The 15,576-nt window shown below is 36.1% G+C and overlaps 1 long non-coding RNA gene and 1 pseudogene across 1 annotated transcript in view; both read right to left on the bottom strand.

Annotated features, from left to right (window-relative positions):
- Nucleotides 1-386: 386 nt before the first annotated feature.
- LOC113934441 overlaps nucleotides 387-15,576 on the bottom strand; it is a 134,164-nt gene continuing 118,974 nt past the window's right edge. Inside the window, exon 3 of the long non-coding RNA XR_003523682.1 lies at nucleotides 387-483. This is a non-coding gene — a long non-coding RNA (uncharacterized LOC113934441). The remainder of the gene's footprint in view (nucleotides 484-15,576) is intronic.
- Nucleotides 5,855-6,032, bottom strand: LOC113935185 (annotated as a pseudogene).

The raw sequence follows: 15,576 nt of genomic DNA, 5'->3' as shown, positions 1-15,576 counted from the left end.
GTCAAGATCCTGGCTTAGCAAAACCAATCTTCAGCAATCAGTACACCACTATTGTACTAGAAAGAAATACCCATGGGTATTTTAGGAAGTCATCTGGCTAAGAAGCAAAAAATATTGCTAGTAATGTCACTAAAATTAATAGATTGGAACTCTTTTTAAATTTTCTATGGAATTTCAAAGGCTTACAGCAACTTAATATTCTATCATTGATGATGGAAGATTCTTCACAACAGTGTCTAAACCATTTGCCTTTGTAGTCAGACCTTACACAACATGGATTTGGATCAGTTCTACTCATGCTGGGTAAAGTAGAATTAACTGATATTGATCACATTGGCGATCCTGTAAAAATCAGTCTTGCTGTTTAGCAATGGTACGACAGTTACCTGGGATTTCAAGATGGGATGTACGTTGTGGCATAACAGCAACACCTCCTTAAGCTTCGTGTCTCTTTTGTCTTTGCTCACACTCCTGTTGTCAAACCTATGATGAACGAAGAGAAAAGATTTATTGGAATGTTTTCCTGTCATTTAAGACAAGATATACTGAAATGGATGCTTGAAATACTCATTAATAAGACATGGGTTGTCAGCATCGTATAGCGGCTCAGGCTAAATCCATTATGATTAAGGGCCCTCATCTTAAAGGTAATTTGCACTAAAAGGTAGGCAAACAGCCAAAAGCTCATAATCCTACTTGCATTTGAGAGACATGGAAGAGAGAAGAGACAACATTTTCTTTCAGGTATTTGTGTATAGGAAATGCCTGATGTATTTCTCAATCTCTCTGCACTCGTGTGTGTGTGTGTGTGTGTGTCTGTGTGTACACTTATGTGTGTGTGACAAGTTAAAAGAAGAGACCCAGTAGAGGTCTATTTGAGCTCCTATTTTTCACTCAATATGAACTATGATATTCGGTAAGAAGAGAGTTAAATTTGGCCACTATTTTTGGCCTGCTGTGAGTAATCCATAGGAACAGAAATAGGGTACATTTTCCTTGAAGACGTTTATTTGAAAGTTTTGCTCAAATGATCAAATAAGCCATCACAGACATTACCATGGTTCAGTTTAATCCAACACTGCTGACTTCACAAAAGAGATTTCCTGTAAAGAATCAAGTCAAATTTATTCATCTTTGTAGTTAAATTGCTCAACCAGTTAGGACTGCATTCATCTACATGTAAAGAAAACTCTGTTATAATATGGTTTAATTTTATTCACAGGACACTGAGTCCACAGATAGCAGCCCCAGGCTGTCTGGCAGTTGGATTATGCCCAGGAGACCCACACAACCTCCCTGTGTGTCCACCATCCTTACTACGTGCCTTTCCTCTTCCTATTTGTTGACTCATGGTTACAAGAAGGTGCTTCACTCTCAAAATCACATTCTAGGAAACAAAAGGCAAAGGCACAAAAAAGAATACATATGAGCTCAAACTGTCTTTTTAAAAATTTGAAAATAGGACAGCAATAGCATTTCCAGAATCCCAATCCAAATGACTTACTATTTACATCTCACTGACTAAGGCTGGGTCATACGACTCCCCATAGTTGCCAGGCCTCTGAGAAGCTTTGCTTTTTCTGATATGGGCACACTGCTGCCCCATGCAAACTTGTGGTCTTGGCAGTTAAGTATTAAGGGGAGAATGTCTCTGGGGTAGACACCCAGCCAGACCTATAGCACTCTTCCCACTTAAACCCCACTGACCTCCTTATTCTCATTTTCACATTTTGAAAGTATTCGTCACATCTTCACCTTTCTGAAGACAATGACACTTCAGGAACAGCTGTTTTCTTGTCTGGGTACTTTGGCAAAAACAGAGAACTATTCTTTCAGATAGGAACCAGGAGTTCTCTAAAGTAACCAAAATGTTCTTTGATTCAATTATAACCAAATATAAGAGAAAAGAAAATCAAATAGAGCCCAACGCGGTATTCTATATGTTGTAATTGAGTACAAATGTATTCCTAGTCTCTGGTAATATCACTGCATTCCAAAGACCTGCAGAAAATCTGGGTCCCCCGTAGTCACGATCAGTGCAACATCTTAGACTTTGTCACAGTTTTGCTATCATGGGTAAGCTTTAATCCTAAGTTTTTAAGAAGCCATGCCTCATGTGTATTATGATTTTTGAGAGATGTTTTTCAACTACACTTATTTATCCTATTTTTTAGATGTCTTCAAATGCAAATATAACTTTTTCTCAGCATAGATAGGAAATATTTCTCACAGGCTTCTCTATTGATTTCAAACCTGTTCCTCAGCTCCAGGCCCTATGCATGTTGCCATAAACCCTAGTTAACAAAAGGATTAGTTATACATTTTACTACAGAATCAAGGGGATTCTTTCCCTCTCCTCCTCCGTCCCTCCTTCCTTCCAGACTATCTGATATGGAAAAACATGAAAAATTTTTGAGGAATTCTAGGAAACTGAAATTACATGTGTCACTGTGACAGTGACAGAATTCTAATGCTAATTTCTAAAGTTTACTTGGAGATTTCATAATCCTTCACATCTGACTTTTAATTGTGGCAATTTCTGAAAGGCAATTCATGTATACCTAGACTCTGGCAAAGAAATAATTTGGATAAAAACACTTGATAATACCAACAAGACAACCTTTAAAACTGAAAAAGATGCAAACTTCTCTACTCTAATTCTAGAACTCAATTCCATAAGACTTAAAGAAAAAATGAAAACAATCTGGTTTTACTATATTCCAGATTAAGTAAGCGCTGGTTCGGCAAAAGTCAAGAGCAGAATAGAGTTTGCTTCTTAAAAAAAAAAAGATTAAAAATTATCTAGCCCTCATGTAGTACCCAAACCAGTGGACAGCGTCTCTTTATTTGCATTGGTTAGATCACATTTAGAATGCAAAATATAAAGAGTTTAATTCTGGGATCTGAACAATAAACAGAATAAGTCCTGAGGGATGGTCAACAAAAGAGGGGCCTGAGAACCACAGCATATAAAAGAGCTAACACCGATTAAGAAGCTGAGAATTTCTGATATGGAGATGGATAACATGGGGTTGGGAGAAGAGGGAAGAGAAGGGGACATGGTACTGGGTAGATAACTAGACACAAAATAGTCGTGGGGAAAAGAGAGACTTTTTTCCCCAAGGCAAATGACAGGACTCCCTACTGAAAACCTGCATTGGTTTCCCATTGTATGCTATCCCTACAACTGCTGCACCCTCATCTTGTCTTGCCTGCCTTCATGCCTACCTTGGTCCAGGCACACAGGCTTCCACTGGATCACTGACATGCCAAACCATTCCTGATAACATTTTTTAGAGAGGACTTTGATGACCACTTTCTCTAAAGGAGTAGTCCACCTCCCTCAGGCACTTGCTATGCACCACCAGGTTTATGGCCTTCCCTCTCAGTATTATCTTCTGTATTTCTTTGTTGGCTTGTTTCTTCTTTGTCTCTGCACTAGAACCTATGATCAATGAGGGCAGAGAATCCTCATTTTTATTCATAGGTGCAACCGTAGGATCTACAATGGTGTTTGGTGCATGGAAAGTGCCTGATAAATACTTACTGGATTAACCAATTGTACCAGAAGGTGGAGTTTTGTTCGATAAATGAAATTACAAGGCAGTAAGTCTTATTTCAAATGAGGAAGAACAGGATAATAATCTGTGAAGGCAAAAGCACGGTTGTCTCTTGAGGAAGTGTTGGGGGCCAGACCAAAAGGTGACCTATAGATGTTTTTTTAATTTTTTTTAAAGATTTTTATTTATTTATTTGAGAGAGTGAGAATGAGAGAGAGAGAAAGCACATGAGAGGTGGGAGGGTCGGAGGGAGAAGCAGACTCCCCACGGAGTGGGGAGCCAGATGTGGGACTCGATCCCGGGACTCCAGGATCATGACCTGAGACGAAGGCAGTCGCTTAACCGACTGAGCCACCCAGGCGCCCTACAATAGATGTTTTATAAGCAAGCTGGAAAACTAGAAAACTGATCTTAAACATTCTTTCCACTATGTGATTCTAGAAATTGACTATGCTATAAGTTTCTTGAGAGGAGGGACTTTGTCTTACTCGTTTTTATACTCTTGGTGAAATAACTGGCTCAAATTTATTAAATAAAATCATTTTGAACTTAATCAATACTGCCAATCACACTCAACTCTCTGTGTATCCATCAGGGCCTGGTCAGGACACAGAGGCCGTACCAGTAACTTGCACGGGGAAGAAAGACCTGTTAACTATGCTGGTTCATCATGATAAAATGTGGCGAACAAGTGACGGGATAGAGGAGAACTGTAAGGTGAACATAAGCAGCAACTGCAGGGAACCTCCCTCTGGGCTTGGCCATTGGCAGAACTTAACGTCGAGCCACAGGCAAAGACTTTTGTTTGAAGAATTTTGTTTGTTGAGTCCAGCTCCAGTAGCGCAATGTAGGACAAAGAAGTATGGGTTTGGTGCTGAGGAGCAATAAATTAGCACACTCAATAAACTAGCACACACAATAAACTAGCACACTCTCACTCTTCCAACAATATTTAAGGCAGCTTTCAAAGGAGCATGTCCTTGAGCGACATAACAAACAAACAAATATACAGACTAGGAGTCACAGATATATCAGGGTAGGAAAATTAAGGTGAAACCAGAGGTTTTATGAACACACCAGATACATGCTTTAATGGCTGATACTTGTTTTGTACACAGTATTGAACTTAATTCTCACAAAATCCTCGCGAAATAGACACTATCCTTAATTTTACAGATGGAGGATCTTCCTGAAAATCATGCCACTTTTAAATTGCAGGGCCAAAAATGGTTACACACCAAAGTTTATCATTTCCATTATATCAAACTACCTCTTTGGGATGTGTGAGGAGTCGAGACAGGATTAAAAAGAAATACATTCAGAATGGAAAGTGCTGTCTTTGTTCTTTATTTTTTTCCTTTTTATCGCTCTGCTATTTTTCATGGGCAAATTTCCTCACCAACTTCCCTAGCACAACAATGCACCAAAACAAGACACGGAGACTCAGCAAGTGTAGAAACAACATGATACGCTCAGGCGGGATTAGCACACAAACGAAACACCCTCTTGGGAGCAGTGGAATCCAGTTTTCGCTTTCAAATAAAAAAAAAAAAAATCAGAAATTCATAGCTATAGACCTCTCCATACTCAAAGCTAAGCTTTCCAAACCAGCAAATCAACAATTAATATTTAAAGAAGAAATAAAAGCCAGGTCAGCAGCAAGCAGCCTTTAGAAGTCATCATAGAGACTATCCTTATTGATACTTTCATTTTGTTGACCATTTTTATGTACTTTTATTACAGTATACCTTTAGTCATGCACTCAAGAGCATCATTTCAAAACTCCTTTAAGAAAAAGCTAAAAATTTCAGGCACCCTGAATACTTTATCAGTGTTCATTAGAAACTAAACAATAATGATGAGTCAATCTTGAGTGTAAGGAGAAAGCAATTGCTCCTATGTGCAAAGAAAATGCCACACAGTGTTCATCTGAGTAAGAGAGGCATTGGTTATGATTGTTCAGACTTGCCCAATTTTGTCATTGCTGTGAAAAGCTTACATCCAAAGCAAATTTAGAACTTGTTCTTATCATTGGATTTTTTTGTGTAGCTTAAAGACTTTCTAATATAATCTTTTTAAATGGCTTCTGCCATCTTTATTGCAATACACAGTGGGTGGGTAATGAACTGAGTAAAGTTGGGCAATTTGACACAAGAGACTAAATAAAGTCTCTAAGATGAGCTGGGACAGGAATGGTGATGAAGAACATAGTAATTGACTTTATGCAAAAGCAAAGGTCTGATGGAAGGAGCAATGAGGCAGATTAAAGGAAATAATGTATGTAAGGGAGTATGTAGGGGTGTGGTCAATTGTAAGGTCGAACCTTCAACCATTTGAGTCACAAAATTTGGTAGGTGGAGACCTCCCGAGACTGTAGCCAGTTTCGCTTTTTAGAGGTATTAGTTTTTCCTTATTTTAAACTGGTAAGAACAGATACTACCCTTGATCTTAGCTAAAAGGCCAAGAAATTTTTTCCCCTTATTTTAAATGTAAGAGAATATACAGCTAGAATAAATGAAAAACTGTTATCAGAGACATAATCTGCCTAACTACAATTTCATTTTTTCATGTTGCATATTTTTTTTACATCATTATAATCACTACACTCTTAATAATTCTATTTCCTCTTGGATCACATAATACATTTAATTTTCACACTTAAAAAATAATATTTTCACATTAAAAAATAATATTCCATCCTACCAATACATCATCCAATTATTAAACCATTTGGTTACTGTTAGTTCACTTCTATATCTTTATAACTTTTAGGCAATTGTATTTTTAAAGAAATTCTAAAATCCAGTGACAGTTATTATTTATTTATTTATTTATTTTTAAAGATTTTATTTATTTAATTTTGTGAGAGAGAAAGAGAGACTGCACAAGCAGGAACAGGGTGTGGGGTCAGAGGGAGAAGCAGACTCCCCGCTGAGCAGGGAGCCTGACACGGGACCTGATCACAGGACTCAATTCCAGGACCATGGGACCATGACCTGAGCCAAAGGCAGATGCTAACCAACTGAGCCACCCAGGCTCTCAAAAATCAAGTGATATTTAAACATCATTGGAATAAAAAAGGAAACAGCTAGCAGGTGTAACTCCCTCTTCCATTGCTTTGTCATGTTCCCCAAACACAGGATGAATGGATGTCTTCTGAAGACTCTTCTCCACCCCCAAATTTTATTGTGGTAAAATACACATGATATAAAATTTACCACCCTAACCATTTTTAAGTGTGCAATTCAATGGTATTAAATACACTTTACAATGTTGTACAACCATTGCCACCATCCATTTCCATAACTCTTTTCATCTTGTAAAAGTGAAACTCTATACCCATCAAACAGTAACTCCTCATTTCTCCTTACCCCCAACACCTGGCCCATTCTACTTTTTATCTTTATGATTTTTGACTACTCAAAGTACTTTGTACAAGTGGAATCATACAGAACTTGTCTTTTTTATGATTGGCTTATTTCATTTCAATTAATATTCTCAATATTTCACTTCAATTAATATTCTCAAGGTTCATCCAAGTTGTAACATATGTCAGAATTCCCTTCCTTTTAAGGCCAAGTAATATTCCATTGCATGTATATACCATATTTTGCTTACCTATTCATTCTGTTAATGGACACGGGTTGTTTTCATGTTTTAGTTATTGTGAATAATGTTGCTACAAATATGGTTGTACAAATATCTCTTCAAGACACTGCTTTCAAGTCTTTTGGTCTTTGGGGCATATTCTCAGAAGTAGAACTGCTGGATCATACAGTAATTCTATTTTTAAATTTTTTGAAGGACTGTACACTATATTCTGCAGCTATGCATTATATTCCCACCAACAGTGCACAAGGTTTCAATTTCTCTACATCCTCACCAACATCTGTTATTTTCCAATCTTTGATAGTGACCATCTCCATGAGACTAAGTTGGTAGCTCCCTGTAGTTTTGACTTGCATTTCCCTAATGATTAGCCACATTGCATTCTTCTCATGTGTTTATTGGCTATTTGTATATCTTCTTTGTAGAAATGTCTAAGTATTTGCCCATTTTTTAATCAGATTGCTTTTTTGTTGTTTACATATTAGATATTAGATATATATTAATATTAGTTATTAATATTTAAACATTAGTGGAATGAAAAAGGAAAGATTTGGCAAGTGTAACCTCCTTTTTAAAAAAGATTTTATTTATTTGTTTGACATAGAGAAAGAGAGCACAAGCAGGGGGAGTGGCAGGCAGAAGGAGAGGGAGAAGTAGGCTCCCCACTGAGCAGACAGCCAGGCGTGGGGCTCCATACCATGACCCTGGGATCATGACCTGAGCCAAAGGCAGAGGCTTAACTGACTGAGCCACCCAGGCACCCTGTAAAACCTCCTTCTTATCAGATATGTGATTTGCAAATATTTTCTACCAGTCTGTGGTTGCCTTTTTACTCTCTTGATACTGTCTTTTGATTTATAAATTTTAAAAATTTTCCTTAAGTCCACTTTGTCCACTTTTTTTTCTTTTTTTTGCATGTGTTTTTGGTGTAACATGCAGGAAATCATTGCCAAATCCAATGTTGTGAGGCACTGCCCTCTATTTTCTTTCAAGAATTTTATGGTTTTAGGGTTTTTTTTTTTTAATTTATCATGAGTTAATTTTTGTATATAGTGTTAGGCAAGGATCCAGCTTCATTCTTTTACCTGTGGATATTCAGTTTTCTAGCACTGGCTGTCTTGGCACCCTTGTCAAGAATCATTTGACCATATATGCGAGGATTTATTTCTGAGCACTCTTCTATCCCACTGGTCTATGTGTCTGTTTTTATGCCAGCCCCACACTGTTTTGACTACTCAGCTTTATAGTAAGTTTTGATATCAGGTAGTGTGAGTCTTCCACCTTTGTTCCTTTTCAAGATTATTTTAGTTATTCTGGCTCACTTGAGATTTCATATGAATTTTAGGATGGGTTTTTCTAATTCTGAAAAAAAAAAAAGAATCATTGGGATTTTAATAGTGACTACATTGAATCCTTCTGTCGCTTAGGATATTACTGACATTTTAACAATATTGTCTTTTAATCCATGAACATGATACGTGTTTATGTCCATTTATTCATGTCTTCTTTGATTTCTTTCAGTAATGTTTTATAGTTTTCACTGTACAAGTTTTTCACCTCCTTGGTTAAGTTTATTCCTAAGTATTTTTTTCATGTTATTATAAATGGGATTGTTTTCATTAATTTCTTTTGCAGATTGTTAATTACTGGTGAATGATTTTTGTGTGTTGACTGTATCCTGCTACTTTGCTGAATTCATTTATTAGTAGTACAATTTTTTGGCGAAATTTTTAGTTTTCTACATACAAGATCTTATTATCTACAAAGAGAGATAATTTCACTTCTTCCTTTCCAATTTGGATGCCTTTTATTTCTTTGTCTTGTCCAACTACTCCAGCCAGAACTTCCAGTACTATGTTAATAGGAATGGCAAAAAAGGTCATTCTTGTCTTGTTCCTGATCTTAGAGGAAAAGCTTTCAGTGTTTCACCATTGAATATTATGTTTGCTGTGGGTTTTTCATATACGGCTTTTATTTTCTTGAGGCAGGTTTCCTGCTATTCCTAATTTGTTGAGTGTTTTATCATAAAATGACGTTGAATTGTGTCACATTTTTTGAATTTTTTTCTGCATCAATTGAGAAGATCATGTGAATTTTTATTCCTTCATTCTGTTGTGGTATATGTACTTCATATGGTGAATCATCCTTACATTCAGGAATAATCCCACTTGGTCACGGTATATAACCCTCTTAACATGCTCCTGAATTCATTTTGCTGGTTTTCTTGAGGATTTTTGCATCATTGTTCATAAGGGAATACTGGGCTATGGTTTTCCTATAGTGTCTTTGTCTGCCTTTGGTATCAAGGTAATGATGACATCATAGAATGAGTTAGGAAGTATTTCCTCCTCTTCAATTTTTGGAAAAGTTTGAGAAGGGCTGGTGTTAATTATTTAAATGTTTGGTAGAATTCACTAGTGAAAGCATCAGGTCCAATGCTTTTCTTTGTTGGATGATATTTGATCACTGATTCAATCAACTTACTATTATAAATCCATTCAGATTTTCTATTTCTTCAAAAATTATTTTGGTGGGCTTTGGGAATTTGTCCATTTCATCTAGATTATCCAATTTGTTGGCATACATTTGTTCACAGTACTTTCTTATAATCTTTCTTATTACTATAGAATGACTTGGTATAATGTCCCCACTTCCAATTCTAATTTTAGTAATTTGAGTGTTCTCAGTTTTTTTTTCCTTAGTCAAACTAGCTAAAGGTTTGTCAATTTTGTGGATCTTTTTAAATAACCAAGTTTGGTTTCATTGAATTGATACATATGTGTGTGTGTGTGTGTGTGTGTGTGTGTGTGTGTGTGTGTGTGTTTTCTATTTTCAATTTCACTTATCCTTGCTCTAATCTTTATTATATCCTTACTCCTGTTATCCTTGGGTTTAGTTTGTTCTTCTTTTTCTGGTTCCTTAATTGGCAAAATTAGATTGTTGATTTGAGAGCCTTCTTATTTGTTAATGCATTTACAATATAAATTTCCCATTTAGCACTGCTTTTGGTATGTTCCCAAAGTTTTGGGTATGATGCATTTTCATTTTCATTACTCTCTAAGTATTTTCCAGTTTCCCTTGTGATTTCTTATTTAATACATTGGTTGTTTAAAGTGTCTAGTTTGATTTCCACAAATTTGTGGATTTTCCAGTTTTAAACCTATTATTATTAATCTTCAGCCTGTTGTGGTTGGAGATGCTTTGTATCACATCTACCTTTTAAAATCTATTGAGAGCTAACCTGTAGTCTAACATATGCTTTATCCTGGAAAACGTCCTGTGTGCACTTGAGAAGAATGTGTATGTTATTATTGCTGGGTCAGGTGTTCTGTGTACATCTGTTGGATCTGGTGGTTTTTTTATGCTGTTTAAGTTCTCCATTTCCTTACTTATCTTCTGTGTGGTTGTTCAAGCCATTATTGAAAGTGGGGTATTAAAGTCCAACTATTATTATGAAACTGTCTATTCCTCCCTTCAATTCTGTTAATTTTGCTTCATGTATTTTGATGGTCTATCATTAGGTGTGTAAATGTTTATAATCTTATATTTTCTTGCTGTACTGGACCTTTTATTAGTATATACTGTCCTTTTTTATCCTGTGTAAAATTTTTTGTATTAACGTCTATTTTGTCAAAGATTAGTACAACCGCCCCTGCTTTGTTTTGCTTTCTCTTTGCATGGACTATCTTTTTCTGTCCTTTCAATTTGTGTCTCTGGATCTAAAGTGAGTCTCTTATACACAGCATATAGTTGGATCATATTTTTTTTATCTATTCTGCCAATCTGTCTTTTGACTGAAAACTTGAATTTAGTTCCGTTTAAAGTACTTACTGTTAAGAATGGACTTACTTCTGTCATTTTGCTATTTGTTTTCTACATGACTTATAACTTTTTTGTTCCTCATTTCCCACATTACTCTCTTCTTTTGTGTTTAGTTGATTTTTTGTAGTGAAATGTTTAAATTTCTTCCTTATTTCCTTTTGTGTACATTCTGTAGCTATTTTCTTTGTAGTTACCATGGAGATTACATTTAACACTGTAAAGTTATAACACTCTAATTTGAATTTATATCAGCTTAACTTCAATAACGTATAAAAACTCTGTTCCTTTAATAGCTCCATCCCTATCCCTTTCAATTGTTGATGTCATAAAATCAAGCCTTTATAAATTGTATCCCCAAGATATTAAGGAATAATTCTTTTAATTGCATTAGTCTTTTGATTTATGAAGAAAATAAAATATGGAGTTACAAACCAAAGATACAATAATACTAGTCTTTAATAATTTGTTATTTTAATGTATTTGTTTCTTAAATGATATAGAAAACAACATTGGAGTTATGTCTATTCTTAGAATAATACGAGCTTTTATAATTGCCCATGTATTTGCCTTTGTTGAGATCTTTATTTCTTCATATTGCTTCAAATTGCTATCTAGTGTCCTTTTGTTTCACCCTGAAGTATTGTTTTGAGCATTTCGTGAAGGACAAGTCTAGTGGTAATGAACTCCCTCAGATTTTGTTTATCTGGGAATGTCTTATTTTTCTTCCTCACTTGAAAGATTGTTTTGCTGGACGCAGGATTCTTGGGTGAGTTTTCTTTTAGCACTTTGAATATATAGGATCACTGCCTTCTAACCTCCAATTTCCTGATGAAAAGTCTGTTGATCATCTTATTGAGGGTCCCTTGTATGTGACAAGTCACTTCCTTCTTGCTAATTTCAATACAATCTGTTGTCTTTGGCTTTTGAACATTTAATTATAATGTGTCTCACTGTCAGTCCCTTACGTGGAGTTCATTGAGCTTCTTGGAAGTTTATTCTCAGGTATTTCATCCAATTTGGGAAGTTTTCAGCCATTATTTCTTCAAATATTCTCTCTGCGTTTTCTCTCTTCTCCATCTTAGACTCCCATGATGAGTGTGTTGGTCTGTTTGATGTTGTCCTACAGATCCTTTACATTCTGTTCACTTTTCTTCCACCTTCTTTATTTTTGTTCCTTTGACTAGATAATTTCAATTGTCCTATCTTCAAGTTTGCTGAGTCTTTCTTTAGACTGCCCAAATTTGATCTCTGTAGTGTTTCATTTCAGTTATTAAAATTTAAGCTCCAGAACTCTATTTCTTTTTAATGCTTTATATCTCTTTGTTGATATTTCCGTTTGTTCATACATCATTTTCTTGATCTCTACATCTTCTTTAGTTCTTTGGGCATCTTTAAGACAACTTTTTAAAAATCTTTATCTAGTAAATCTACCATCAGGTCTTTCTCAAGGACAGTTTCTGCTGATTTAATTTCTTACCTCGAACGGGCCATATTTTCTGTTTCTTTGTATGCCTTGTAATTTTTCTGTTGTTGTTAAAAACTGGACATTTGTATTTAATAATATGGTAAGTCTGAAAATCATAATCTCCCTCTTCCTTAGCATTGTTGAGTTTCTGTTTGTTTGTTTTACTTTGTTTGTCGTTTGGATTTTTTTTTTTTTATTGTTGTCTCTGTGCCATGGTTCAGCCTGAGGTGTACACTTAGGTCTTCTTGGGTCCTTTCTGAGCCTTCACCTTTCAGTGGGCATATGTGATCACTTTCTAATTTTTGCCAAACGTGCTGTTGCTTAAGGATGTTTCATTCTTTAATGTCTGGCTCCCAAATGGGTAAAAAAAGAAAAAAATGGGATTTAAAGGGCTTTCCTTAATAGTTGCAAGCCTTCAAGAGACTCCAGATTCCCAAAACGGTTACATCAGACAGATTCTGCCAGCACAATTGTTATCTAGGTAGGGAGACACATTCTTCTGCTTCTTCCTCCACCATCTCCTCAGAATCCTCTTTAATACAATCTTAATCACATATTGGGATCTATGAGACACTTGTCTAAATAAGTACAAATCTAGCCACTCTGATAATGATGTGACTCTACAATGAAGATTGAAACCCTGGAGTAAGAAACTTCCTAAGTTATTTCTATTAGTAGGTATCACCTAGCATGATTTTTTTTTTCCCCAAGTTGCTAAAATAAGATATTGCTTCAGTGTAATATATACAACAGTGGATGAAATCAGCCTGACATCTCAAATGAGCCAACAACCTTTAAAAAAGACAACTTTAGGAGCACCTGGGTGGCATAGTTGGTTAAGCGTACAACTCTTGATTTTGGCTCAGGTCATGATCTCAGGGTTGTGAGATCAAGCCCCATGTCTGATTCCATGCTCAGCAGGGAGTCTGCTTGGGATTCTCTCTCTCTCTTCTTCTGCCCCTCCCACTCATGCTTCTCTCTCTCCATCTTTCAAATAAATAAATAAATCTTTTTAAAAAAGACAACATTACACACTTAAAATGGAGAGTTGGCATAAGTATCACTATGATATATTTACTTAACACCTACAATGTAATGTATAAAATACTGTGTTACATGACTGGAAATATAAATAGGAGTATAATTCCTTTCCTCAAAGAGGCACAGAACAGTTAAGATATTTTTGGCAATGTGGTAGAACCCAGCCAGATGTCCACCAATTCCATTTCCTCCAGGGTTCAAAGAAAGACCACGTTTTCCAGGTTCCTTTGCAGTTAGTTGATGTCATGTAACTGGATACTGATCAAAACAACTTAAGTGGAAATCATGTATGTTACTTCCAGGTCAGCCATAAAACAGTCTTTCCAAACTTTCTTACTCTATCTGTTGCTGAATGCAAGGGTTACAGCAGAGTGTTCTACTGAAGGCTTAGAAGCCATCAGTATCACAAAATGGAAGGAGATATTACCATGTGGAGCCTGCCGACCAAACACCCAATCAAACTGTAGCATAATTATGAAATAATGAGTTTAACCACTGAGATTTGGGAATTAACTATCCTGACTAAAGAAGCAACTCTTACGTATCAAGCATCAAAGGTGGGACAAATCAAGGAAGATTTTAAAAGTAAGGTTAAATTTTCATTGATCACGAAGGAAAAGCAGTTCTTAAGTAGAAAAGAGGAACCAGGAATTACAGGGAGGAGCCATAAGATGAGGAAAGTAAAAGCAGAAATGCTCACAGTTTCAAAAGGATAAGAAAATTAACTTAGTTGAAGATTTGTATGGGAAGAGCTGGGGTAAGAAAATTGCTAGAGGTCAGATTATACAAGATATGTGATGGGAGGCCAAGAAGTTGGAACTAATCCTCTAGGCCAGAGGGTGACAAACTTTTACTATAAAGAACCAGATAGTAAATGTTCTAGATTTTGTGGGTCACATCATCTCTTTTGCAGCTATTCAACTCTGCCATTGTAGGTGAATGCAGCAACAGGTGATATACTAATGAATGAGGGTGTCTGTCGCCTAAAAGAATTTTATCTATGGATACTGGAATTTGAATTTCATATAATTTTCACACATGAGGAAATAGTATTTTTAAAAAATGTTTTGTAGCCATTAAACATGTAAAAATGATTCTTGGCTCACGGGACATATAAAAATAGACAGAGGGTCAGATTTGGCATGCAGGCCATAATTCATCAAACCCTACTACATGTGATGGAGTACCATCACAGTTTTCTGAATAGGGTAGTGACTGGAGTGCCAGTGGCAATTAATGTTCTGTATCTTCACCTGGCAAAGTGCACAGATAGATATTTGCAGGGGGGCAACTTGAGAAAAGGAGCACAAGGAACACAACCATGTCAATGCCCAAGGGCTCATATTATTTTGTTTCAAGCAGAAAGGAAGGGAAATATCAATAGAATGAAAGGAGAGTGTCAAGGTTAACTGGAGTATTTTAAGACTAGTAAATTGAAGAAACAATGGTATCAATAACTAGATTAGAATAACCCAGAAGGTAAAAGTTAGACCATGTCATCAATTCCTAACCCAACAAAGATAGATTACTCTATTATTAAGATCTCAAGTGACACACACAATTCAGTTTTACAATTATATCTGTGTAGATTTTTCCTGTGTGACCTCTCATAATGTCTCTCTAAAATACCAATATATAGAAAACAAAAACAAAAATAAAAGCTGGAAGACTAGTTACTGACAATATCTGAGGATTTCTATAAACTACACATCCATGGATAATCTTGGTGGGGGGGAATAGGCATTTTACCCACACGTTGCACTCATAGCTCAAAGGGAGTAAGAATTTGAACTTATCTTCCCACAAAATATGCCTACTGGCTCAGTGGTGTGTTCTAACACAGACTGGTAAGATTGGTAAACATATAAACAGACAGGCAGCTTTGAAACTGGATTTTGTCCCTCTCTGGTGGGAGTTAACGAACTTTTTCCTTATAGAGCCAGATAATAAAACGTTAGGTTTCACAGGCTGTAAGGTCTTCCTGCAACTATTCAACCCTGCCGTCATCATGTGGAAGCATCCATAGGCAATGGATGGACAATATATGGGTTTTCCTGACAAAATCGGATGATACCTTAG

Source organism: Zalophus californianus, chromosome 13 (genome assembly GCF_009762305.2).
Source record: "Zalophus californianus isolate mZalCal1 chromosome 13, mZalCal1.pri.v2, whole genome shotgun sequence".
NCBI classification, from domain to species: Eukaryota; Metazoa; Chordata; class Mammalia; order Carnivora; family Otariidae; genus Zalophus; species Zalophus californianus.
This window is presented reverse-complemented; position numbering and strand designations above follow the sequence as displayed.